The sequence below is a fragment of the Lepidochelys olivacea genome, assembly GCF_965140295.1.
Source record: "Lepidochelys olivacea isolate rLepOli2 genome assembly, chromosome: 7".
Lineage (NCBI taxonomy): Eukaryota > Metazoa > Chordata > Testudines > Cheloniidae > Lepidochelys > Lepidochelys olivacea.
Window position 1 is genome coordinate 51,598,885 of NC_140417.1, and position 27,873 is coordinate 51,626,757.

The 27,873-nt window shown below is 51.0% G+C and overlaps 1 protein-coding gene and 1 long non-coding RNA gene across 33 annotated transcripts in view; one reads left to right on the forward strand and one right to left on the reverse strand.

Moving 5' to 3' along the window:
* IP6K1 (inositol hexakisphosphate kinase 1) overlaps positions 1-27,873 on the forward strand; it is a 228,250-nt gene that overhangs the window by 127,641 nt on the left and 72,736 nt on the right. For 30 of the 32 annotated variants that reach the window (XM_084634290.1, XM_084634292.1, XM_084634316.1 and 27 more), the window contains one exon: positions 9,087-9,297. The gene's annotated coding sequence lies outside the window, so the exon portion shown is untranslated. Of the gene's footprint in view, positions 1-4,493; positions 5,531-5,668; positions 5,974-8,800; positions 8,955-9,086; positions 9,298-27,873 lie in introns of those variants that run through there. The other 2 variants (XM_084634303.1, XM_084634311.1) reach the window with 2 other exon arrangements.
* Positions 14,983-17,540, reverse strand: LOC311523850. The gene is made up of 3 exons (XR_014712438.1): positions 17,179-17,540; positions 16,962-17,048; positions 14,983-16,504 (listed from the first exon to the last, which is right to left on the reverse strand). It is a non-coding gene; the product is annotated as an uncharacterized lncRNA (long non-coding RNA).

The following is a 27,873-nucleotide window of genomic DNA, read 5'->3' on the forward strand; positions in this document are numbered from 1 at the left end:
GACAGAGCCCCTGACCATTTCCAGGGACAGGACATCACAGACAACACTTTCAGATAAGGCACTGCTAAGCCCTGCCCCGCTCCCTGCAGCACAGGCTCTAGTACAGGGGTGGCTCACAATTTCAGCCTGTGCACGTCTGCGGAAGCACACTATGTAGAAGTCCAGTCTGTCATATCCACCATCAGGCGGAATCCACCCCGTAGGAGGGTTCCTGTCGGTCAGTGCACTGTTCAGTGGTGCGTTGAAAATATTCCTTAGTCTGAGACCATGAAAGTAGGCTTCCTGATCACCGCAGAACTGTATCATGTTCTTGGGAGTGGTGGGGCAGAAAGAGATAGGACCGACTCTTCTGCCGAGCTAAGTGTGTGGTTGGATCGATTAATGATATTGTTAAGTGAGTTGAGGGAACCACTGTTGTAGCATGTAGGAGTTTAGATAGTTTACTGTCCTTTTTCCTCTGTAGAGAAGTGAATTGTGCGTTGTAAATGGCTTGTCTCGTTTTTGTAAAGTCCAGCCACGTGGAATTTTGTGTGCAAGGTTGGTTTTGTATGAGAGTTTCTAGTTTTGAGAGCTCATTCTTGATCTTCTGTTTGCTGTACAGGATGCTGATCAGATAGGTTCCTCAGTTTCTTTGAGAGTGTGTGGCACAGTCTCTCACCGTAGTCAGTGTAGTAAGTCGATTGCAACGGATTTTTTACCTTCAGTCCGTTTGGTATGATGTCCATCTGTTTGCACTTGGGGAGAAAGATGATGTCTGTCTGTATCTGTGCAATTTTTTTTGTTCAAGTTGATGGATTTCCACTCCATACGGCTAAATTTAGTGCCTTGCATGGTGACAAGTAGCAGCCGGGAGTCTATCAACCCAATTCCCCAGTCAGCGGGGGGGGGGGCGCGGTGCGGGGCGCCCCAATCAGAAAGCGAAGGAGCTGAAAGCGAAGGAGCTGGAACTGGAGGAGCAGAGACTGGTGGGCAGAGGGCCTGCCAGGGGAGTAAATGAAGAAGGACCCAAGATGCCAGTTCTGCAGAGAATCTAGACACCAAATTGTCACCCCAGTTTAAGGAGGGGGGATATTAATGCCTACTTCACGTCCTTCACATCCTTCAAGGCTTGTGATCTGATCCAGATTGACCCTGCAGACAGGCTCCGCTGTGTAACCGCCCCCTGCTGGGTTCCAAGGCCAAGGAGGGATTGAGCTAAATGGATGGTATTGAGATGGGGAACTATGACCTGTTCAAACAGGCTTTGCTACTGAAGTTTGAACTGATCCCCAAGGTGTACGATTCTGGGGTGTACGCAAGACCCCAAGTGTCACTTACAAGGAGGTCACCAACCTGCTGTGGGAATATCTCCGCAAGTGGGGGAAGGGTACAGGGGCCACTACCTCCGAGGGATTGAAGCAGCTGTATGACATCTCTTCTCCAGACCTTAAGATGTGGTTAGTGGACCCAAAGCACTGGGCACTAGCGGATGAGTTTGTGGACAGCAGATGGGGGGGGGGGCGCGAAGGAGACCGATATCGGGGAGTCAGAAGGGTGGGTCACCCAGAGACCTCTCAAAGTTGCGAGTCCAAGAAGCCCAACTCAGGGGTGCCCATGAGCCAGAGCGGGCCAACCCCCCCACTCGTGGGACTTGAGGGACCTGAAATGTAATTACTGTGGCCGAAAAAGACACAAAGTGGCGCAATGCCTGAAGATGAAGGAACTGCAGGCCAAGCAGAATCCTCAGAGTGTCAACTGGGCGGAAGCCCACCGAGAGGGGGCACCACCAGTCCAGGGGGCCGCAGTCAACATGGCAGAGTCAGGGAGAGGAGAACGCCAGTGCAGAGGAGCAGGGGAAGGTGGGGCTCCAGTTCCAGAGCACCTGTACTCAATCCCCCGGGTGAGAATGAAACATGCCTCATGGAAAAATCGCGAGCTCATCCCCATTGAGGTGGGCGGAAGGAGCGTCCAGGGGTTCTGGGACACAGGCAGAGAGGTGACACTGGCCAGGCCAGAGGCGGTAGACCCAGACCAGCGAGTGCCTGATGCATAGCTGACCCTGAGAGGTGTGTTCAGGCCCCTCGACAAGATTCCTGTAGCAAGGATGCATCTGAACGGGGGGGGGTGCCTAAGGAGGGCCCCCAAAGAGTTTGGGGTGCATGATAAGCTACTCCTGGAGGAACTAATGGGTATTGACTTGGGGGACTGGCCGGGTGGCACTCAGAGCACCTTGATCCTTCCCCAGAGTCAGAGCCAGTGAGGGACACCCTGTCCTGAGCCAGCAGTGCAAAACCTCCCAATGTGGGGAGCAAAGCACCAAGGGTAGGGTTCAAAAGGGCTGGGCCTGAGCCTCTGTCCCAAGATGGGGAAACCAATGCATAGCCAGCCAGGGCTGTAGCCCCAAACCCAGCAGCGGAATTCCAGATTGAGCTGTAGGCGGATCCCTCCTTAAAGAAGCTGAGGGCCTTTGCTGGCCACAGTGGTGCCGGACCCCTGGGGAGGACAGCTGGGAGAGCTTCCTGTGAGAGAAGGGAATGGGCTGGTTTGGGGGCAGACTGAACCTTGTAAAGCCAGGAGTCAGTTTGTGATTCCCCAGTCTGGCCCATGATGTTCCCCTTTTGAGGCATCAGGGCAGCTAGCACGCCAGGCAGCGGCTGCTGCAGAACTTTTACTGGCCCGGGTCTTGGACGCTGTCCAACAGTATTGCAGGTCCTGTGACTCCTGCCAGAGGGTGGGGAAGGCCTGGGGTAAGTGCAAAGCATCTCTGAGACATTTGCCCATCATACAGCCTTTTCATCATGGAAATAGTGGGGCCCCTCAGCAAGGCAATCCGCGCTGGGAAGAAATACATTCTGGTGGTGGTACCCCGATGCAGTGGCCTAGTCCTCTATCGAGGAAGGCACCGTGGCAGATGTACTGCTGACCATTTTCAGCAGAGTGGGGTTCCCCAAGGAGGTCCTTACTGACCAGCAGTCCAACTTCATGTCAGCCCTGCTCCAGTGCTTGTGGGAGAAGTGTGGGGGTCAGGCACACCTGGGCCACTGCATATCACCCTCAGTCCAATGGGCTGATGGAGAGGTTCAATGGGACTCTAAAGATGATGCTGAAAACATTTATGGCCCAGCACCCGCAGGAGTGGGACAAGTATTTACCCTACGTGCTGTTCGCATACAGGGAAGTTCCCCAGGAATCCACAGGGTTTTCCCCATTCGAGTTGCTTTATGAGAGAAGAGTGAGGGGACCCTTGGACTTGATGAGGGACGACGGGGAAGGGAAGCCCTCTCCCCATGGAGAATCTGTGGTGGAATACGTACTGATTTTCCGGGAAAATCTCACTGAGCTTATGGGTTTGGACAGGAGAAACCAAGTCAGGGCCTAAGGGAAGCAGAAAAGCGGGGGCCCCTCCTGTGCCACTGGGGACCAGGTGATGCTTCTCATCCCCGTGAAGAAGAATAAGTTGCAAGCTGCCTGGGATAGGCCTCTCAAGGTCATCAAACAAGGAGGTGAACTATACGGTGAAACCTTTTTTAGCACCCTAAAGCCTGCGATTGAATCAAAAAATCTGAACACAGCTGCTGGATGTACAGCCCAGATCCAGTTCAACGTTGTCATGACAGCTACATAGTCTGATATTCGTTTAGATCAGAGATGGGCAAACTTTTTGGCCCGAGGAGCACATGTCGGTACGGAAATTGTATGGCGGGCCATTAATGCTCAGAAAATTGGGGGTTGGGGTGTGGGAGGGGGGAAGGATACAGCTGGGGCTGCGGGCTCTGGGGTGGTGCCAGAAATGAAGCGTTCAGGGTGCAGGAGGGGGATGAGGGCTGGGGCAGGGAGTTGGTGCACTGGAGGAGGTTGGGGTGCAGTCTCCGGGTGGCGCTTACCTCAAGCATCTCTGGAAGCAGCAGCATGTGCCCTGTCCAGCACCGTCCCTACAGCTCCCATTGGCGGCGCTTGTGGTAGGGGCCGCATGAAGAGCCATCTTACATCTTAGTAAGAGCCAGAGAGGGGGAACCAGATCCTGCTGTTTCCGGGAGCCACACAGATCCATGGCACAGTACTTTCATTTGTCGTGTAACTGACATTTCACTAGCAGCTCCCTGTAGCGTGCAAGCAGGTGTGGTAATAAATGCACCGCACAGAATTTGGACTGCCTGGGCTTGTGTTAAATCTAATTTTTAATGTTCTGATTTTGATGCTGACCCAAAAGTTTGGCAGCCAGAGTCAATCCTGCATCTTAGCAGGGCCCAGACTAGAACTAGGTGACCCTTGCGGTCCCTCCCAACCCTATGGGGCTATGATCCTAGTACCGGGTCTGATTCAGGCTCTGTATAGGGTCAGCAGTGTTTTCTGATCCAGCCTCCAAACAGACCCAGCAATCCGTGTATGGGAAGCTGGACGTGGCCGATGATCATATTCCTATGCTTATAGCCGTGTGCTGTGCGCTACATAATATTTTTGAAGGGACGGGTGAATGCTTCACTCAGGGCTGAACCGCAAAGGCTCAGCACCTGGAGGCTAGCTTTGAAAAGCCAGAGACCAGGGCTATTAGAAGGGCACAGCACGGGACCATAAGGATCAGGGATGCTTTGAGGCAGCAATTTGAAGCTGAAACCTATACTCGAGATTGCAGTGCTTGTAATGCTAGGAGGTGATTGGTGCACATGATGCAAGAAGGGAACTTAACATAGCTGTATCTCTGTTACTTTGCAGTGCTCTTTTTGCTTTCACTTAATAGAATAAAGATTGCTTTCAAACAAACACAATTCTTTTACTGAAAGACAACAACCGGAAGAGAGAGTCCAATGAAAAAAATCATCAGTCGGGAGCAGGATGGGGGAGAATGGAGGGTATGGAAGGTCTCAAGAGGAGGAGGGGGGTCTCAGCACGGCTACAGATTTGTGTATGTCCAGGGATCATACCCAAACCTGGGCAAGTGTTGAGTGTAGTGGGTATTGGGAGTCCACACTGCTGGACTTTGAGGAGGGAGGAGTGGAATGCTGCGGGTAGAGAGTGGATCCAGGAGGTTGATAAGAGTGTGTTGGCGATGTGTGTGTGTGTGTGTGTGGTGCTTTGGGAAAGAGTTTTCCGACAGTGGCTGCAGGGGAAGGTGGGCGTGGAGCTGCTCGGTTTGAAGAGCTAGTACCTCTGGAGCATGTCCGCTTGACGCTCCATGACTGTTAAGAGCCCCTCCGTGGCTTCTTTCTGGTGTGCTGCGTTCTCCTTTCATTCCGTCTTCTCACTGTCCCACCACTCCTTCAATTCCTTTTTCTCAGCAGCGGAGTGGATGATAACCTCACGCATAAAGTCCTCCTTACTTCTTCACCGTTTTCGAATTCTTCGCAACCGCTCTGCCGCCGATAACAAAGAGGGAGGCTGGTCTCCCAAGGTCATCTGTGTGAAGTTTAAATACAACATTTTACAGAAGCAGTATTGTTTGCTACATAGACAGCACTCTTTCAGTGCTTTAAAACACAGCTGGTACTCACACAACTGTCAGTATCTGGTTGACCCCAGGCAAGCACACATAAGCCACAAGACTCCCAAAATGGTGAGTAGCAGCAGGGACAGGGTAAATCACTGTTTCGGGACCCTGCTGTACACTGGACACTTGGCTCTTGGGCACTTGGGGAGAGCCAGCACTGTAGGGTGGGCCTGATAATCATTCCTGTCTCCACACTTTCCACAGGAGGTGATCATTATGGGTGATATCTCGCTGCTGAGGGTGAGCAGGGAATCAAGGGACAGTGTTCTCTAAGCCTGCGGCTTCTGCCCTGGCCCTATGTGAATGGCGCGTGTGTACCTATGGATTCCTATCTTGTGCAGAAGCTATAAAAGGGGGTGGAATAGGACAAAAGAGGCTGCCGGCCATGAGAAAACCCCTTCTTACCACCTGAGATGTCTGCTGGAACTAACTAGGACTGTACCAGGGAAAGGATTGGGCCCAGACTAGGAAGGAGTCTGTGAAAGAAGTTTATTGGAATGTCTCTGCGGGTGAGCTATTACCTGTTATCCGTTTCTTAATGCTTTTAGGCTTAGACTTGTGTGTTTTTGCTTTATTTTTGCTTGGTGACTTCTTTTGTTCTGTCTGTTGTTACTTCAAACCACTTGAATCCTACTTTTATATTTAATAAAATCACTTTTGTTTATTAATAAACCCAGAGTAAGTGATGAATACCTGGGGGAGCAAACAGCTGTGCATATCTCTCTATCAGTGATATTGAGGGTGAACAATTTATGAATTTACCCTGTATAAGCTTTATAACAAGTACAATGGATTTGTTTGGGGTTTGGCTCCTATTGGGACGTGGGTGCTGGAGACAGGTAACCTGCTGAGCTGTTTTCAAAGTCTGCAGCTTTGGGGGTGTGGCCCAGACCCTGGGTCTGTGTTGCAGCAGACTAGCGTGTCTGGCTCAACAAGGCAGGGTTCTGGAAGTCCCAAGCTGGCAGGGAAAACAGGCTCAGAGGTAATTTCTGTAACATCAGGTAACAGTCCAAGGAAGGAGGTCTCTGTGAATGAACACGTCGCAGTTAGGGATAGGGTACAGAGTAACCTAGCCAAATTGGAGGATTGGGACAAAATTAATTTGATGAGGTTCAACAAGGAAAAATGCACTTAGCACTTAGCACGTAAGAATCCCATGAACCACCACAGGCTGGGGACTGTCTGGCTAAGCAGCAGTTCTGCAGAAAAGGACCTGGGGATTACAGTGGCTGAGAAGCTGGATGCGAGTGAGCAGTGTGCCCTTGTTACCAAGAAGGCTAACCACATATTGGGCTGCATTAGGAGGAGCATTGCCAGCAGACCGAGGGAAGTGATTATTCCCCGCTATTAGGCACTGGTGAGGCCACATCTGGAGTATTGCGTCCAGTTTTGGGCCCCCCCCCACTACAGAAAGGATGTGGACAAATTGGAGAGAGTCCAGCGGAGGGCAGCGAAAATGATTAGGGGGCTGGGGCACATGACTTATGAGGAGAGGCTGAGGGAACCGGACTTGTTTAGTCTGCAGAAGAGAGGAGTGAGAGGGGAGTTGATAGCAGCCTTCAAAAGAGGATGGATCATAGCTGTTCTTAGTGGTGGCAGATGACAGAACAAGGAGTAATGGTCTCAAGTTGCAGTGGGGGACGTCTAGGTTCGATATTAGGAAACACTATTTCACTAGGAGGGTTGTGAACCACTGGAATGGTTTACCGAGGAAGGTGGTGAAATCTCCATCCTTAGACATTTTTAAGGCCCCGCTTGACGAAGCCCGGGCTGGGATGATTTAGGTTGTGTTGGTCCTTCTTTGATCGGGGGTTGGACTAGATCACCTCCTGAGTTCTCTTCCAACCCTAATCGTCTATGATTTGTAACAACAGCTGCTTTGGAACCAGCCTGGCCTCGCTAACCTAGCTGTTCACCAGGTGGAGACAGGAGTCCACCCTCCTGTAAGATGCTCCCAATTCTGGGTCACTGGGAAAACAGCCAAGGACCTGGTGGGAGAGGTCGGAGACATACTGACTTTAGGGCGTGATCCAGCCATCCACCAGCCCCGGGGGCCTGTCACTTGTGCCGGTCCACAGGAAAGATGGGTCGATCCGACTCTCAATGCCATCACCATGTCTGCCGCCTGCACATACCTACTCCTGATGAGAGCCTAGACAAGTGGGGGGGACTCAGTACCCATGACCAAGGATGTCACCAAAGGCTACTGGCAGGTGCCTTTCGATCCAGATGCCAGGTTGAAACCTGCTTTTGTTACCTCTTTGGGGCTGTACAAGTCCGACCTTTCAGCCTTAAGGAAGGGTCGGTCACCTACCGGTGCCAGACGGATCAATTACTGATGGGGATGGAGAATTTTACCCTAGCGTACATTGATAATATTTGTGCCATTAGTCAGACCTGGGAGGACCATGTGTCCCAGGTGATTAGGGGGCTGAGTTACCTCCAGGATTCAGGGCCGACTGTAAAAGCTAGGAAGTGCAAGGTGGGGATGGCAGAGGTGTCGTACCTGAGCCACAAGGTAGAGAGCGGCTGCCTAAAGCCAGAGCCAGCCAATGTCGGGGCGACCAGAGATTGGCCTGCTCTCCAGACTATGAAACAGACCCAGGGCTTTATTGGGATGGCGGGGCACTACCAGAGGCTTGTGCCCCACTTTAGCTCTGTGTCAGCTCCCAAGAAGGGTAAGCTAGACAAGCTGGTCTGATCGGAGCAGTGCCAGAGGGCTCTCTGCACACTGAAGGAGGATCTGGTCAAGGGCCCGGTGCTGGGAAACCCAGACTTTGACAAGTCCTTTATGGTGTTCACCGATGCCCCAGACACAGGACTTGGCACGGTGCCGAGGCAGGCCCATGCAAAGGGGGCGAAACACCACATCATGTACCTGAGCAGGAAGCTGCTGCCCTGGGAGCAGGGCTATGCAGCCATAGAGAAGGAATGCCTGGCCATGGAGTGGGCTCTTACAAGGCTGCAGCCGGATCTATTTGGGCAGCGCTTCACTGTGTGCACAGACTACTCGCCCTGCCATGGCTGCGTCAGATGAGAGGAGCCAATGCCAAGCTCCTGAAGTGGAGTCTGTCATTAAAGGATTACGATATGGAGGTGGTCCATAGTGGTTAAAGGGAGTGAAAGTGTTTTAAAGGCTGATGCTTTGTGCCGGAGAGGGAGACCTGAACTTCCCCAGGTCACTGGCTAAAGTGAACCCGCTCAGTTAGGTCTCGAAGAGGGGAAGAGGGGAGACATGTGGTGGGATTTCCCCTTGTTATGTTGTATATGAGGCTTACTGTTTGACATGAATGCTGTGTGTCCCTAACTTTCCCTGTGTATTGCACCAATGTCTAGGTGGTGGGAATAAACGTGTGCAATTTTTGGAGATGCTCCAGCTTTCTGTATGGAAGTTATGGACACCCCTTTGTAAGTTGAGACCCAGGAGGGGGATGCGACGAGGATACTCTTGGCCTGGGAAGCGAGAGAAAGGCCAGAGGAGGAGCAACAGGTAGGGCAGGGGCCAGGCAGTTCGAAGCGAGTCTCGGCTGGCTTGGGGCTCAGCGGGAGAAGCTAAGAAGTGCTAAGAAGTTCTGTCCTGCGCTGCGTTCCTGTCGACTAATAAACCTTCTGTTTTTACCAGCTTGGCTGAGAGTCACGTCTGCCGGTGTGTCATGGAATCACCGGGGCGATGCTCTGGAACTACTCCGTCTGACGCCAGCCAAGACTCTGGGGGAGCATGCCTCCTCTCTCAGAGCATACTGTCTCCAGGCAAGAAGCTTAAACATCTTCACCTTTCCTGGGTCTGACCTTGGAGCATTCAGCATCCCCATCCACACCGTGCACTTCCCACAGTGAGTCTGCCCGGGTGGGGTTCCTGGGGAAGCCAGAGGGTCCTGCACCTCAACTCCGCAGTCAGGCATGACTCTCAGTCAGCCAATAAAACAGAAGGTTTATTAGTGGACAGTAACACAGCGTAGGACAGAACTTGTTAGCACAGAAATCAGCGACTTTCAGCCAAGTCTATCTTTCAAGTCCTGGGCCAGACGCGCTGCACTAGCCCTCTTCCAGTCTCCTAATGCAGACTGCCAGCTTCCAACACCCCCCTGTTGCCCCTTCTCCGTCTCTTTGTCTTGCTTCCCAGGGAAAATGTGTCACCGGGTCACATAGGTGCAAACGGCTGGGTAGCCTCACCTGCCCTGAGGTCCTCAGTAAAAATCACACGCCCAACTCATACGCAACAAAACAAGATGAATAAAACCCCACTTTGTCACAGCTCTTCCTCCTCAGAGACCGGAACTGGGTGGGGCACTTTGGCCAGTGGCCTGCGTAAGTTCTGTCCCGCATTTCTGGGACAAAGCATCGGCTACAATCTTGGCACTCCCCTTAACGTGGACCACCTCCATGTCATAATCCTGAAGCTGGAGACCCCACCTCAGGAGCTTGGCATTGGCCCGTTTCATCTAGTGTAGCCACCTCAGGGGTGAATGGTTAGTGTACACGGTGAAGCGGCGCCCAAACAGATACGGCTGCAGATTTGTAAGGGACCACACCATGGCCAGACATTCCCTTTCTATTGCTGGATAAGTCTGCTCCGAGGGCAGCAGCTTCCTGTACAGGTACATGATGGAGTGTCTCTCCCGCGTTCCATCAACCTGCATTAGCACGTGCACCCAGCGCTGTGTACGAGGCATCGGTGAACACCATAAAGGGCTTGTCAAAGTCTGGGTTTACCAGCATCGCACAGGCGCCAACTTTCATTTCGCAGTGCAAACATGGGAGGGAGGGGGTGAGAAGCAAGGGAGCTACAATGCAATGAGTCACCTGCATGAGGCCCCACCAGGGGAATTGCTCAACCTTGCTTGGAGAGACATTCCATTTGTTCTACAAGCACATGGACTGAGAGTGTAAAACAGGGAGAATGGACACATACTGGGCCCTTCTCCTGCCCCACCTCTTCTGCAAGCAACCAGGCAGGACACTGAGAAGAACACAAGACTCCAACACAGGAGTTTGGCCCAGGTTTAAGGAACAAATCTGTATATTAAGGACTGCAATATCCAGTAGGGTGAGAAAAACTGCTTAATCTAGTTGCTGCCCAATCTAAAGGGTTGAGAGTTTAGACTGTGCTTATATTTTATTTTATTTTCGTAACCACTCTGACTTGTTATGCCTCGACTTAAAATCACTTTAGATCTAGCTTTATAGTTAATACATTTGTTTATTCTACCTGAAGCAGTGCATTTGTAGCAGAGACTCCCCTTGGCATAACAAGCCTGGTACATATCAATTTCTTTGTTAACTTGATGAACTCATATAAGCTTGCAGTGTCCAGCGGCCATAACTGGACACTGCAAGACGGAAGTTCCCAGGGTTATGTCTGGGACCGGAGATATTGGCTAGTATCATTCAATTGCAACTAGCTTGGAGCAGCTTACATGCCAGAGGCTGTGTGTGAACAGCCCAGGGGTGGGGTGGGGGGTGGGGTCTCACAGCAGAGCAGGGTAAGACTGGCTCCCAGAGTCAAAGAAACAGATAGCCGTGGGGGGAGCAGACGGACACACCGACAGGCAGAAACCACGGTTGGAGTGCATGGACCCACTGCTGTCTGAAGTGTCCCTTTATTATTCTGCTACAAAACAAAAACTAACAGGACACTGGGGCTTTCCTGGGAGGGTGGGGGAAGGACAGAGCCCCTGACCATTTCCAGGGACAGGACATCACAGACAACACTTTCAGATAAGGCACTGCTAAGCCCTGCCCCGCTCCCTGCAGCACAGGCTCTAGTACAGGGGTGGCTCACAATTTCAGCCTGTGCACGTCTGCGGAAGCACACTATGTAGAAGTCCAGTCTGTCATATCCACCATCAGGCGGAATCCACCCCGTAGGAGGGTTCCTGTCGGTCAGTGCACTGTTCAGTGGTGCGTTGAAAATATTCCTTAGTCTGAGACCATGAAAGTAGGCTTCCTGATCACCGCAGAACTGTATCATGTTCTTGGGAGTGGTGGGGCAGAAAGAGATAGGACCGACTCTTCTGCCGAGCTAAGTGTGTGGTTGGATCGATTAATGATATTGTTAAGTGAGTTGAGGGAACCACTGTTGTAGCATGTAGGAGTTTAGATAGTTTACTGTCCTTTTTCCTCTGTAGAGAAGTGAATTGTGCGTTGTAAATGGCTTGTCTCGTTTTTGTAAAGTCCAGCCACGTGGAATTTTGTGTGCAAGGTTGGTTTTGTATGAGAGTTTCTAGTTTTGAGAGCTCATTCTTGATCTTCTGTTTGCTGTACAGGATGCTGATCAGATAGGTTCCTCAGTTTCTTTGAGAGTGTGTGGCACAGTCTCTCACCGTAGTCAGTGTAGTAAGTCGATTGCAACGGATTTTTTACCTTCAGTCCGTTTGGTATGATGTCCATCTGTTTGCACTTGGGGAGAAAGATGATGTCTGTCTGTATCTGTGCAATTTTTTTTGTTCAAGTTGATGGATTTCCACTCCATACGGATAAATTTAGTGCCTTGCATGGTGACAAGTAGCAGCCGGGAGTCTATCAACCCAATTCCCCAGTCAGCGGGGGGGGGGGCGCGGTGCGGGGCGCCCCAATCAGAAAGCGAAGGAGCTGAAAGCGAAGGAGCTGGAACTGGAGGAGCAGAGACTGGTGGGCAGAGGGCCTGCCAGGGGAGTAAATGAAGAAGGACCCAAGATGCCAGTTCTGCAGAGAATCTAGACACCAAATTGTCACCCCAGTTTAAGGAGGGGGGATATTAATGCCTACTTCACGTCCTTCACATCCTTCAAGGCTTGTGATCTGATCCAGATTGACCCTGCAGACAGGCTCCGCTGTGTAACCGCCCCCTGCTGGGTTCCAAGGCCAAGGAGGGATTGAGCTAAATGGATGGTATTGAGATGGGGAACTATGACCTGTTCAAACAGGCTTTGCTACTGAAGTTTGAACTGATCCCCAAGGTGTACGATTCTGGGGTGTACGCAAGACCCCAAGTGTCACTTACAAGGAGGTCACCAACCTGCTGTGGGAATATCTCCGCAAGTGGGGGAAGGGTACAGGGGCCACTACCTCCGAGGGATTGAAGCAGCTGTATGACATCTCTTCTCCAGACCTTAAGATGTGGTTAGTGGACCCAAAGCACTGGGCACTAGCGGATGAGTTTGTGGACAGCAGATGGGGGGGGGGGCGCGAAGGAGACCGATATCGGGGAGTCAGAAGGGTGGGTCACCCAGAGACCTCTCAAAGTTGCGAGTCCAAGAAGCCCAACTCAGGGGTGCCCATGAGCCAGAGCGGGCCAACCCCCCCACTCGTGGGACTTGAGGGACCTGAAATGTAATTACTGTGGCCGAAAAAGACACAAAGTGGCGCAATGCCTGAAGATGAAGGAACTGCAGGCCAAGCAGAATCCTCAGAGTGTCAACTGGGCGGAAGCCCACCGAGAGGGGGCACCACCAGTCCAGGGGGCCGCAGTCAACATGGCAGAGTCAGGGAGAGGAGAACGCCAGTGCAGAGGAGCAGGGGAAGGTGGGGCTCCAGTTCCAGAGCACCTGTACTCAATCCCCCGGGTGAGAATGAAACATGCCTCATGGAAAAATCGCGAGCTCATCCCCATTGAGGTGGGCGGAAGGAGCGTCCAGGGGTTCTGGGACACAGGCAGAGAGGTGACACTGGCCAGGCCAGAGGCGGTAGACCCAGACCAGCGAGTGCCTGATGCATAGCTGACCCTGAGAGGTGTGTTCAGGCCCCTCGACAAGATTCCTGTAGCAAGGATGCATCTGAACGGGGGGGGGGGTGCCTAAGGAGGGCCCCCAAAGAGTTTGGGGTGCATGATAAGCTACTCCTGGAGGAACTAATGGGTATTGACTTGGGGGACTGGCCGGGTGGCACTCAGAGCACCTTGATCCTTCCCCAGAGTCAGAGCCAGTGAGGGACACCCTGTCCTGAGCCAGCAGTGCAAAACCTCCCAATGTGGGGAGCAAAGCACCAAGGGTAGGGTTCAAAAGGGCTGGGCCTGAGCCTCTGTCCCAAGATGGGGAAACCAATGCATAGCCAGCCAGGGCTGTAGCCCCAAACCCAGCAGCGGAATTCCAGATTGAGCTGTAGGCGGATCCCTCCTTAAAGAAGCTGAGGGCCTTTGCTGGCCACAGTGGTGCCGGACCCCTGGGGAGGACAGCTGGGAGAGCTTCCTGTGAGAGAAGGGAATGGGCTGGTTTGGGGGCAGACTGAACCTTGTAAAGCCAGGAGTCAGTTTGTGATTCCCCAGTCTGGCCCATGATGTTCCCCTTTTGAGGCATCAGGGCAGCTAGCACGCCAGGCAGCGGCTGCTGCAGAACTTTTACTGGCCCGGGTCTTGGACGCTGTCCAACAGTATTGCAGGTCCTGTGACTCCTGCCAGAGGGTGGGGAAGGCCTGGGGTAAGTGCAAAGCATCTCTGAGACATTTGCCCATCATACAGCCTTTTCATCATGGAAATAGTGGGGCCCCTCAGCAAGGCAATCCGCGCTGGGAAGAAATACATTCTGGTGGTGGTACCCCGATGCAGTGGCCTAGTCCTCTATCGAGGAAGGCACCGTGGCAGATGTACTGCTGACCATTTTCAGCAGAGTGGGGTTCCCCAAGGAGGTCCTTACTGACCAGCAGTCCAACTTCATGTCAGCCCTGCTCCAGTGCTTGTGGGAGAAGTGTGGGGGTCAGGCACACCTGGGCCACTGCATATCACCCTCAGTCCAATGGGCTGATGGAGAGGTTCAATGGGACTCTAAAGATGATGCTGAAAACATTTATGGCCCAGCACCCGCAGGAGTGGGACAAGTATTTACCCTACGTGCTGTTCGCATACAGGGAAGTTCCCCAGGAATCCACAGGGTTTTCCCCATTCGAGTTGCTTTATGAGAGAAGAGTGAGGGGACCCTTGGACTTGATGAGGGACGACGGGGAAGGGAAGCCCTCTCCCCATGGAGAATCTGTGGTGGAATACATACTGATTTTCCGGGAAAATCTCACTGAGCTTATGGGTTTGGACAGGAGAAACCAAGTCAGGGCCTAAGGGAAGCAGAAAAGCGGGGGCCCCTCCTGTGCCACTGGGGACCAGGTGATGCTTCTCATCCCCGTGAAGAAGAATAAGTTGCAAGCTGCCTGGGATAGGCCTCTCAAGGTCATCAAACAAGGAGGTGAACTATATGGTGAAACCTTTTTTAGCACCCTAAAGCCTGCGATTGAATCAAAAAATCTGAACACAGCTGCTGGATGTACAGCCCAGATCCAGTTCAACGTTGTCATGACAGCTACATAGTCAGATATTCGTTTAGATCAGAGATGGGCAAACTTTTTGGCCCGAGGAGCACATGTCGGTACGGAAATTGTATGGCGGGCCATTAATGCTCAGAAAATTGGGGGTTGGGGTGTGGGAGGGGGGAAGGATACAGCTGGGGCTGCGGGCTCTGGGGTGGTGCCAGAAATGAAGCGTTCAGGGTGCAGGAGGGGGATGAGGGCTGGGGCAGGGAGTTGGTGCACTGGAGGAGGTTGGGGTGCAGTCTCCAGGTGGCGCTTACCTCAAGCATCTCTGGAAGCAGCAGCATGTGCCCTGTCCAGCACCGTCCCTACAGCTCCCATTGGCGGCGCTTGTGGTAGGGGCCGCATGAAGAGCCATCTTACATCTTAGTAAGAGCCAGAGAGGGGGAACCAGATCCTGCTGTTTCCGGGAGCCACACAGATCCATGGCACAGTACTTTCATTTGTCGTGTAACTGACATTTCACTAGCAGCTCCCTGTAGCGTGCAAGCAGGTGTGGTAATAAATGCACCGCACAGAATTTGGACTGCCTGGGCTTGTGTTAAATCTAATTTTTAATGTTCTGATTTTGATGCTGACCCAAAAGTTTGGCAGCCAGAGTCAATCCTGCATCTTAGCAGGGCCCAGACTAGAACTAGGTGACCCTTGCGGTCCCTCCCAACCCTATGGGGCTATGATCCTAGTACCGGGTCTGATTCAGGCTCTGTATAGGGTCAGCAGTGTTTTCTGATCCAGCCTCCAAACAGACCCAGCAATCCGTGTATGGGAAGCTGGACGTGGCCGATGATCATATTCCTATGCTTATAGCCGTGTGCTGTGCGCTACATAATATTTTTGAAGGGACGGGTGAATGCTTCACTCAGGGCTGAACCGCAAAGGCTCAGCACCTGGAGGCTAGCTTTGAACAGCCAGAGACCAGGGCTATTAGAAGGGCACAGCACGGGACCATAAGGATCAGGGATGCTTTGAGGCAGCAATTTGAAGCTGAAACCTATACTCGAGATTGCAGTGCTTGTAATGCTAGGAGGTGATTGGTGCACATGATGCAAGAAGGGAACTTAACATAGCTGTATCTCTGTTACTTTGTAGTGCTCTTTTTGCTTTCACTTAATAGAATAAAGATTGCTTTCAAACAAACACAATTCTTTTACTGAAAGACAACAACCGGAAGAGAGAGTCCAATGAAAAAAATCATCAGTCGGGAGCAGGATGGGGGAGAATGGAGGGTATGGAAGGTCTCAAGAGGAGGAGGGGGGTCTCAGCACGGCTACAGATTTGTGTATGTCCAGGGATCATACCCAAACCTGGGCAAGTGTTGAGTGTAGTGGGTATTGGGAGTCCACACTGCTGGACTTTGAGGAGGGAGGAGTGGAATGCTGCGGGTAGAGAGTGGATCCAGGAGGTTGATAAGAGTGTGTTGGCGATGTGTGTGTGTGTGTGTGTGGTGCTTTGGGAAAGAGTTTTCCGACAGTGGCTGCAGGGGAAGGTGGGCGTGGAGCTGCTCGGTTTGAAGAGCTAGTACCTCTGGAGCATGTCCGCTTGACGCTCCATGACTGTTAAGAGCCCCTCCGTGGCTTCTTTCTGGTGTGCTGCGTTCTCCTTTCATTCCGTCTTCTCACTGTCCCACCACTCCTTCAATTCCTTTTTCTCAGCAGCGGAGTGGATGATAACCTCACGCATAAAGTCCTCCTTACTTCTTCACCGTTTTCGAATTCTTCGCAACCGCTCTGCCGCCGATAACAAAGAGGGAGGCTGGTCTCCCAAGGTCATCTGTGTGAAGTTTAAATACAACATTTTACAGAAGCAGTATTGTTTGCTACATAGACAGCACTCTTTCAGTGCTTTAAAACACAGCTGGTACTCACACAACTGTCAGTATCTGGTTGACCCCAGGCAAGCACACATAAGCCACAAGACTCCCAAAATGGTGAGTAGCAGCAGGGACAGGGTAAATCACTGTTTCGGGACCCTGCTGTACACTGGACACTTGGCTCTTGGGCACTTGGGGAGAGCCAGCACTGTAGGGTGGGCCTGATAATCATTCCTGTCTCCACACTTTCCACAGGAGGTGATCATTATGGGTGATATCTCGCTGCTGAGGGTGAGCAGGGAATCAAGGGACAGTGTTCTCTAAGCCTGCGGCTTCTGCCCTGGCCCTATGTGAATGGCGCGTGTGTACCTATGGTTCCCCACCCCCCGTGATGGCACAGTGGCACAGGAAAGTTACCGTTAATGAGGCAAGAAACAAAGCAGCTCTGCCGGGGAACATGTGGGAGCGGACTGCCCAGTATCTCCACGAGAATTTCCTGGAGATCTGTGAGAGAGATTCACATGAATTGAGGGAGTATATCAACAGCCTGTTCTGTATGATGAAAGCCTGCTTTCAGCAACCCTCCCGCCCCCAACGACTCGCTTCAGCAATTCTCAAAGTCAGATTCACTTACCGGGGCCTCCTCTCCTGTTTGTGCTTCGCCAGTATCCGACTGCTTTGACTGACTAGGCTCCTCCGGGGTAGAAAAGAGCTCCTGACTGCATGCATGTCTGGCCTCCGAGTCATCCTCTGCCTCTGGTTCCCCCTCACCCTCTTCATCCAAGATTGCCTCCTCCTGGCTCGGTGCACTCTCGACTGGCAACCAAGCCAACGAAGTATCCACAGGGGACTTGGCAGGGGAGGTGGGGTCACCACCGTGTGTCTCGTCCAGCTCTTTGTAGAACCGGCAGCTGGTGGGCGTAACTCCAGAGAGGCAGTTTGCCTCCTGCGCCTTGTGGTAGGCATTCCGCAGCTCCTTCACGTTGAACTTGTGCTGCAGTGTGTCCTGGTCATGGCCATTTTCTATCATCAAAAATAAAAGGAGTTCTTGTTGCACCTTAGAGACTAACAAATTTATTTGAGCACAAGGTTTCGGGAGTTACAGCTCACTTCATCGGATGCATGCAGTGGAAAATACAGTGGAGAGATTTTATATACACAGAGAACATGACAGTAAAGTAAAGAAAAACTATTTCCCCATGTTTATTTCCCCCTACTCACAATGTTCCTCACACGTTCTTGTCAGCTACTGGAAATGGCCAACCTGAATTATCACTACAAAAGGTTTTTTTCCCCCCACCCACCCTCCTGATGGTAATAGCTCACCTTTCCTGATCACTCTTGTTACAGTGTGTATGGTAACAATCATTGTTTCATGTTCTCTGTGGATATAAAATCTCCCCACTCTATTTTCCACTACATGTATCCGATGAAGTGAGCTGTAGCTCACGAAACCTTGTGCTCAAATAAATTTGTTAGTCGCTAAGGTGCCACAAGTACTCCTTTTCTTTTTGATGATAGAAAAGGGCCATGATCAGGACACATTGCAATACAAGAGCAATGTGAAGGAGCTGCGGAATGCCTACCACAAGGCACAGGAGGCAAACTGCCTCTCTGGAGCTACGCCTACCAGCTGCCGTTGACCTTCTACTGCAATGTGTCCTGGACATGGTCCTTTTCTATTATGTGTCTAGAAATCTGTCCATAGGTATCATAATTCCGACAGCTGAAGCGCAGCTGTGACTGCGCTGCCTCCTCTCCCCAAATATCGATGAGGTCCAGCAGCTCCGCATTGCTCCAAGTGGGGGGGATCGCCTGGTGCGTGGAGCAGGCATGGCCACCTGGAAAGATGCGCTGAGACCACTGCACGCATCACTGAGCACACAGGAAGGGGACTTTCAAATTTGCAAAGGAATGTACAGGGTGGGGCTGATGGTTGGTCACCTGAGGACAGGGCAGTAGAGTTCAAACGGATGGCCAGAGAGGTGAGAATAAGCATTGTACGGCAGCCAATCTGGAAGCCAATCGCAGCGCTGTAATCACCACGCAGTGCTGTAGCCCCGGTGCAGAAAGCTCTAAGCCTCTCCTCGAGGTGTTTTTTTTAAGAGTGCATGCAACAGCATGTAAACCTTGGGAGGTACAGTGCTCAAACCTGCTTTTCTGTGCACGAATTTGCCAGTGTAGACATACACTTTGGAACTCTAAGGATATCTGCCTTCTCTCTTTGGGTCAGTTAATGGGCCATCAAGCAGACTAGGCAGTGCTAATGCCAAATTGTCTGGAGTGTCACCCAGAAGCATAGCACAAGTTTGAAGCACAGACAGTGTAGAACCAATACTTATAACTTTTAATTCAAAAATTATACATGCATACAGATAGCATAATCATACCCAGCAAATCATAACCTTTCCCTAGACAAGTTACCTGACCTCTTTTGCACAAGATTTGGTGCCACTACAGAATCTCAGTTGCAACAATGGTCTATATGGTCACAGTTCGTGTGAATAACGTCACAGCCTCGTGTGGCCTCATGCAGGTGAGTCATTGAATTGTAGCTCCCTAGCTGGACAATGGTTGTTGATGGGTTGTTCGCCCCTTCCCCCCCCCCCCCCCCCGCCTAGGTGTTGGTTACTTTCCTTGCTGTTGCCTCCGGGGAGCTAATATCTGGCTGATTCTCCAATTTACAGCATGTTTTAGTGACAGCCATGCAATACAATTCTCATAACATCATATGCATTAACGATATACATATATGGATAGAGAAATTACTTTTTGCAGAACTGTCGCTTAGCCAGTCGCTCTAACCCGTTCACCACGAGTTTTCAAAGATAATGGGCTATGGCTCTGCAATCACAGCCGCCAATTCCTTCAGCACTCTCGGATGCAACGGTTCCGGCCCCATGGACTTGTGCACGTCCAGCTTTTCTAAACAGTCCCTAACCACCTCTTTCTCCACAGAGGGCTGGCCATCAACTCCCCATGCTCTGATGCCCAGCGCAGCAGTCTGGGAGCTGAGCTTGTTAGTGAAGACACAGGCAAAAAAAGCGTTGTGTACATTAGCTTTTTCCACATCCTCTGTCACTAGGTTGCTTCCCTCATTCAGTAAGGGGCCCACACTTTCCTTGGCTTTCTTCTTATTGCCAACATACCTGAAGAAACCCTTCCTGTTACTCTTGACATCTCTTGCTAGCTGCAGCTCCAGGTGCGATTTGGCACTCCTGATTTCATTCCTACATGCCCGAGCAATAGTTTTATACTCTTTCCTGGTCATATGTCCAACCTTCCACTTCTTGTAAGCTTCTTTTTTATGTTTAAGATCCACTAGGATTTCACCGTTAAGCCAAGCTGGTCGCCTGCCATATTTACTATTCTTTCGACTCATCGGGATGGTTTGTCCCTGTAACCTCAACAGGGATTCCTTGAAATACAGCCAGCTCTCCTGGACTCCTTTCCCCTTCATGTTAGTCCCCCAGGGGATCCTATCCATCCGTTCCTTGAGGGAGTCGAAGTCTGCTTTCCTGAAGTCCAGGGTCCGTATCCTCCTGCTTACGCTTTTCCCATCCACTTTTGCTTCCCCTACAATTCTTCCCGGTTTGTGAGCAGCTGGTCAAGAAAAGCTCCCCCCCCCCCACCGTTGGCTCCTCTAGCACTTGCACCAGGAAATTGTCCCCCCTACGTTTTCCAAAAACTTCCTGGATTGTCTATGCACTGCTCTATTGCTGTCCCAGCAGATATCAGGAAAATTAAAGTCACCCATGTGAACCAGGGCGTGCGATCTAGTAGCTTCTGCGAGTTGCCGGAAGAAAGCTTCATCCACCTCATCCCCCTGGTCCGGTGGTCTATAGCAGACTCCCACCACTACATCACTCTTGTTGCTCACACTTCTAAACTTAAACCAGAGACACTCAGGTTTCTCTGCAGTTTCGTACCGGAGCTGTGAGCAGTCATACTGCTCCCTTACATACAGTGCACAAGGCGAGGGCCAGAGCCCGGGCTCTGGGCTCCCCTCCCTGCAAGATGGACTTGGCTGAAAGTCACTGATTTCTGTGGTAACAAGTTCTGTCACCGTCCCCATCCAGCAGGGGGTCTCCACCAGCTCCCCGTCGGTGGCTCTGAGACAGAGGGCATTGGAGTTGAGATCGAAGGACTCAGAGGCCCATGAGAGGCAGGGACGGCATGAGGCAGAACAGCAGGAGAGACAGAAGCAGCATACAGTGAAGTTGGCTGAGCTGAGAGGCAGAAGGACCCGTCTAGGGGTGAGTGGGAGTGGACCTCAGGGTGCCAATTCCACAGAGAAACTCGACTCTAAATTGCTGCCCCAGCTTAAGGAGGGGGCGATATAGATGACTGTTTCATGGCATTTGGGAAGGCTGGCAATTGGAACCAGGCTGGCCCTCTGGAATGGCTCCGGTGTCTAGTCACCTTCCTGGGTCCCAAGGCTATAGAGCTGTTTAGCCAGATGGGCGAGTTGGCAGACTGGCTCTCACTCCTGGCCCCAACATATGGTCTGAGTCCATGAAAGTAGGCTTCCTCATCACCGCAGAACTGTATCATGTTCGTGGGAGTGGTGGGGCAGAAAGAGATAGGACAGACTCTTCTGCCGAGCTAAGTGTGTGGTTGGATAGATTAATGATATTGTTAAGTGAGTTGAGGGAACCACTGTTGTAGCATGTTCCCGTTCCTTAAACTAGGACAGCATGTGCTTATCAAAGTTGCATGTAGTCCTGGGTCCCCCCTCACTCACCGCAGCAGAGGGCTCTCTGCTCCTCAACTTTGCCAACTCCAGTGCATGCTGCTGCTGTTTCTCCTGATCCTCCAGCTCTTTCAGTTTTATCTCCCTCTCCCATTCCAGCTGCCTCAGCTCCAGTGATGGGGAGCTTGGTTGTGAGGATCCCCTGCTGGCCGTGGGGGTCACGGTGTCCCTGGGTTTCGCCTGGCTGCTTCTAGCCCCTCCCCAAGCCATAGGTAGGAGGGGCCTCGGAGTGCCCTTGGCAGCAGTCTGACCACTCCCAACTGGGACAGACACCGGTGCTGGCACTGCATCTACTGGGCTGCTTCCCTCAGGGACAGGGATCAGCTCCTCCAAGCGATCCTCCTCCTCCAGCTGGGCAATCAGCTGTGCTTTGGTGGCCTTCCCTCTGCGAAGCCCCCTCCCCTTGCACAGCTCTACAAGGTCCCTCTTAAGGAGATGGTTATACATTTCCCCACTGTTCCTGTCATAAATATAAAGGGAAGGGTAAACCCCTTTGAAATCCCTCCTGGCCAGGGGAAAGCTCCTCTCACCTGTAAAGGGTTAAGAAGCTAAAGGTAACCTCGCTGGCACCTGACCAAAATGACCAATGAGGAGACAAGATACTTTCAAAAGCTGGGAGGAGGGAGAGAAACAAAGGGTTTGTGTGTCTGTCTGTAGTCATCTCGGCCGGGGACAGAACAGGAATGGAGTCTTAGAACTTTTAGTAAGTAATCTAGCTAGGTATGTGTTAGATTATGATTTCTTTAAATGGCTGAGAAAAGAATTGTGCTGAATAGAATAACTATTTCTGTCTGTGTATCTTTTTTGTAACTTAAGGTTTTGCCTAGAGGGGTTCTCTATGTTTTTGAATCTAATTACCCTGTAAGATATATACCATCCTGATTTTACAGGGGGGATTTCTTTATTTCTATTTACTTCTATTTTTTATTAAAAGTCTTCTTGTAAAACACTGAATGCTTTTTCATTGTTCTCAGATCCAAGGGTTTGGGTTTGTGGTCACCTATGCAAATTGGTGAGGCTTTTTATCCAACATTTCCCAGGAAAGGGGGGGTGCAAGTGTTGGGAGGATTGTTCATTGTTCTTAAGATCCAAGGGTCTGGGTCTGTAGTCACCTAGGCAAATTGGTGAGGCTTTTTACCAAACCTTGTCCAGGGAGTGGGGTGCAAGGTTTTGGGAAGTATTTTGGGGGGAAGGACGCGTCCAAACAGCTCTTCCCCAGTAACCAGTATTAGTTTGGTGGTGGTAGCGGCCATTCCAAGGATAACGGGGGTAATATTTGTTACCTTGGGGAAGTTTTGACCTAAGCTGGTAAAGATAAGCTTAGGAGGTTTTTCATGCAGGTCCCCACATCTGTACCCTAGAGTTCAGAGTGGGGGAGGAACCTTGACATGGTGGCACAGTGGTGGGATTAACCTGAAATCATTTTGAGATCCAGTTGAGATTTTTTGAACTAGAAATACAGATTTTAAAAAGGAATTTTTAGGAAGTCCAGAAGGCAGCTTTGAAACTGAAAGCAGCTTGGTTTCTCTCTGCTTTGTGGCCAAGCAGAGACAAAAGGGGATTATCTTGTGAATTGCAGGTTTTCTTGCCTGGAGGCAGGGTACTTAACTCCTGCAGGGAAATTCACAGTCTTCCAACCCAGAGGTTTTTTTTTTTCTTTTCTTCCTAAAAGTAAATAGGGGGTGTGTGCTCTACCCATTTGCCTGGAGACAAAAGTGGCAGGGTTTTTTTTTAGGATTTTGATTTTTTTTTTTTTTGTTTTACAAGGAGCACAGGTTTGAAAAGAAATTTTTTTTTTCTTTGGGCTGGGTAAGCAGTTTTCCAAGTAGTTGGAGGTTTTTTGCTTTAATTTGGGCCCAGAGCAGAGACAAGGGAATTGTCTTTTTCTGTAGGCTGACAATCACTATCAGAGAATAGGTACTCTATTCCAGCACAGCAAAAGTTTACAGCCAAGTTTTGTTTGTTTATTTCTAAACCTCGGGTGTAAAGTTAGTTAAAAACAGAGAGGTTAGAATGGCCAAATCCTCAGCTCGACTACAGCTGGAATTAGCCAAATTTCAGGCTGAGGAAAAACAAAGGGAACATGAAAGACAGATAGAACTCATGCGGCTGGAGAAGGAGGTACAGGAGGCTGCCCACAAGAGGGAAATGGAGGCAAGGAAGCATGTGGAGGAGATGGAGAGGATAAAGGCCCAGCAGAATATACCAACAAACCCTAGCAATCCTTCTCCAGGTACCACTTCCCATCCCAGAAAGTTCCCCACCTACAAGGCAGGTGATGATACTGAGGCCTTCTTAGAAAACTTCGAAAGGGCCTGCCTTGGGTACAACATCTCTACTGACCAATACATGGTAGAGCTGAGGCCGCAGCTCAGTGGACCCTTAGCTGAGGTGGCAGCTGAAATGCCTAAAGAACATATGAACAAGTATGAACTGTTTAAATCCAAGGCGAGAGTCAGAATGGGGATAACACCCGAGCGGTCTCGTCGGAGGTTCCGAGCCCTAAGGTGGAAACCAGACATGTCATTTACCCGACATGCCTACCACATTGTGAAACATTGGGATGCCTGGATATCAGGAGCAAGTGTTGAATCTCCAGTAAATTTGCCCTTCCTAATGCAAATGGAACAATTCTTAGAGGGTGTTCCTGAGGAAATAGAAAGATACATCCTAGATGGGAAACCCAAAACTGTAATCGAGGCAGGAGAGATTGGAGCCAGATGGGTGGAGGTGGCAGAGAAGAAGAAAACTGGTCGCAGTTGGAGCGGAGACCAGAAGGGACCACCCCAGACCACACCCTATTACCGGGGGCCGCCCAAAGCCCCACCTACCTCCCAAAGAACCCTCCAGACCCCTTATCGTCCCACCACCCCGTTCTCCAGCAACCCACCTCGCCCCGGTGACCCGTCAGCTGGACGATGTTTTAAATGTAACGAGCTGGGACATGTAAAGGCCAACTGCCCCAAGAACCCCAACAGATTACAGTTCATTGCACCGGAATCACACCAGAGGTCCACAGGCCCAGATACCTCCCAGATACCCTTGGAGCGGAGGGAAACTGTGAGTGTGGGCGGGAAGAAGGTCACCGCGTGGAGGGACACCGGAGCACAAGTGTCAGCTATCCATGCTTCCTTAGTGGACCCCAATTTAATCAACCCAGAGATCCAAGTGACGATTCAACCCTTCAAGTCCAACTCTTTCAATTTGCCTACAGCCAAGTTGCCTGTCCAGTACAAGGGCTGGTCAGGAATGTGGACTTTTGCAGTCTATGATGATTATCCCATCCCCATGCTGTTGGGGGAAGACTTGGCCAATCACGTGAAGCAGGCCAAGAGGGTGGGAACGGTCACCCGCAGCCAGGCTAAACAAGCCGTGAGGCCTAGCTCTGTTCCGGAAACTTCTATCAGGACCCAGTCAGAGGTGATGGACCTGGACCCCAGGCCAATGTCTGCAACAGCAGTAGTGGATCCAGTCCCAGAGACCCAGACGGAACCAGTCCCAGAACCGGAACCAGCCGAACAACCAACACCAGACCCCGTGTCAGCACTGAATCCAGTACTTGCAACCTCAACACCAGAGAGCCCCACCGAACCTGAACTGGCAGCAACCGATAACCCTACACAAGAGGCTCAGCCGGAGCCTGAATCCCAACATAGTGCACCAGCGGAGAGCGGTTCACAGTCAACAGAAACAGCTCCATCCCCTATATCGCTTCCAGAGGGACCAAGCCTATGTCTCCAATCCAATGAGGAACTGATGTCTCCAGCATCAAGGGAACAGTTCCAGACCGAACAGGAAGCAGATGAAAGCCTCCAGAGAGCGTGGACGGCGGCACGGAGCAACCCACCGCCTCTCAGCTCTTCTAATCGATCCAGGTTTGTTGTAGAAAGAGGACTTTTATACAAGGAAACTCTTTCTGGTGGACACCAGGGAGACTGGCATCCTCAGAGACAGTTGGTAGTTCCAACTAAATACCGGGCCAAGCTCTTGAGCTTAGCCCATGATCACCCTAGTGGCCATGCTGGGGTGAACAGGACCAAAGACCGTTTGGGGGGATCATTCCACTGGGAGGGAATGGGCAAGGATGTTTCTACCTATGTCCAGTCTTGTGAGGTGTGCCAAAGAGTGGGAAAACCCCAAGACCAGGTCAAAGCCCCTCTCCAGCCACTCCCCATTATTGAAGTTCCATTTCAGCGAGTAGCTGTGGATATTCTGGGTCCTTTTCCGAAAAAGACACCCAGAGGAAAGCAGTACATACTGACTTTCATGGATTTTGCCACCCGATGGCCGGAAGCAGTAGCTCTAAGCAACACCAGGGCTAAAAGTGTGTGCCAGGCACTAGCAGACATTTTTGCCAGGGTAGGTTGGCCCTCCGACATCCTCACAGATGTAGGGACTAATTTCCTGGCAGGAACTATGAAAAACCTTTGGGAAGCTCATGGGGTAAATCACTTGGTTGCCACTCCTTACCATCATCAAACAAATGGCATGGTGGAGAAGTTTAATGGAACTTTGGGGGCCATGATACGTAAATTCGTAAATGAGCACTCCAATGATTGGGACCTAGTATTGCAGCAGTTGCTCTTTGCCTACAGAGCTGTACCACATCCCAGTTTAGGGTTTTCCCCATTTGAACTTGTATATGGCCGTGAGGTTAAGGGGCCATTGCAGTTGGTGAAGCAGCAATGGGAGGGATTTACACCTTCTCCAGGAACTAACATTCTGGACTTTGTAACCAACCTACAAAACACCCTCCGAACCTCTTTAGCCCTTGCTAGAGAAAACTTACAGGATGCTCAAAAAGAGCAAAAAGCCTGGTATGATAAACATGCCAGAGAGCGTTCCTTCAAAGTAGGAGACCAGGTCATGGTCTTAAAGGCGCTCCAGGCCCATAAAATGGAAGCATCGTGGGAAGGGCCATTCGTGGTCCAGGAGCGCCTGGGAGCTGTTAATTATCTCATAGCATTCCCCACCTCCAACCGAAAGCCTAAGGTGTATCATATTAATTCTCTAAAGCCCTTTTATTCCAGAGAATTAAAGGTTTGTCAGTTTACAGCCCAGGGAGGAGACGACGCTGAGTGGCCTGAAGGTGTCTACTACGAAGGGAAATGTGCTGGTGGTGTGGAAGAGGTGAACCTCTCCATGACCCTTGGGCGTATGCAGCGACAGCAGATCCAGGAGCTGTGCACTAGCTACGCGCCAACGTTCTCAGCCACCCCAGGACTGACTGAACGGGCATACCACTCCATTGACACAGGTAATGCTCACCCAATTAGGGTCCAACCTTACCGGGTGTCTCCTCAAGCTAAAACTGCTATAGAACGGGAGATCCAGGATATGTTACAGATGGGTGTAATCCGCCCCTCTGAAAGTGCATGGGCATCTCCAGTGGTTCTAGTTCCCAAACCAGATGGGGAAATACGTTTTTGCGTGGACTACCGTAAGCTAAATGCTGTAACTCGCCCAGACAATTATCCAATGCCACGCACTGATGAACTATTAGAGAAACTGGGACGGGCCCAGTTCATCTCTACCTTGGACTTAACCAAGGGGTACTGGCAGGTACCGCTAGATGAATCTGCCAAGGAAAGGTCAGCCTTCATCACACATCTCGGGCTGTATGAATTTAATGTACTCCCTTTCGGGCTGCGAAATGCACCCGCCACTTTCCAAAGACTTGTAGATGGTCTCCTAGCGGGATTAGGAGAATATGCAGTTGCCTACCTTGACGATGTGGCCATATTTTCGGATTCCTGGGCAGACCACCTGGAACATCTACAAAAAGTCCTTGAGCGCATAAGGGAGGCAGGACTAACTGTTAAGGCTAAGAAGTGTCAAATAGGCCTAAACAGAGTGACTTACCTTGGACACCAGGTGGGTCAAGGAACTATCAGCCCCCTACAGGCCAAAGTGGATGCTATCCAAAAGTGGCCTGTCCCAAAGTCAAAGAAACAGGTTCAATCCTTCTTAGGCTTGGCCGGTTATTACAGACGATTTGTACCGCACTACAGCCAAATCGCTGCCCCACTGACAGACCTAACCAAAAAGAAACAGCCAAATGCTGTTCAGTGGACCGGAAAGTGTCAGAAGGCCTTTAACAAGCTTAAAGCGACACTCATGTCTGACCCTGTACTAAGGGCCCCAGACTTTGACAAACCGTTCCTAGTAACCACAGATGCATCCGAGCGTGGTGTGGGAGCAGTTTTAATGCAGAAAGGACCTGATCAAGAATTCCACCCTGTAGTGTTTCTCAGCAAAAAACTGTCTGAGAGGGAAAGCAACTGGTCAGTCACTGAAAAAGAATGTTATGCCATTGTCTACGCTCTGGAAAAGCTACGCCCATATGTTTGGGGACGGCGTTTCCACCTGCAAACCGACCATGCTGCACTAAAGTGGCTTCACACCGTCAAAGAAACTAACAAAAAACTTCTTCGGTGGAGTTTAGCTCTCCAAGATTTTGATTTCGACATCCAACACATCTCAGGAGCTTCTAACAAAGTGGCTGATGCACTCTCCCGTGAAAGTTTCCCAGAATCAACTGGTTAAAATCGTCCTTGAGATGTGGAAAATATTGTT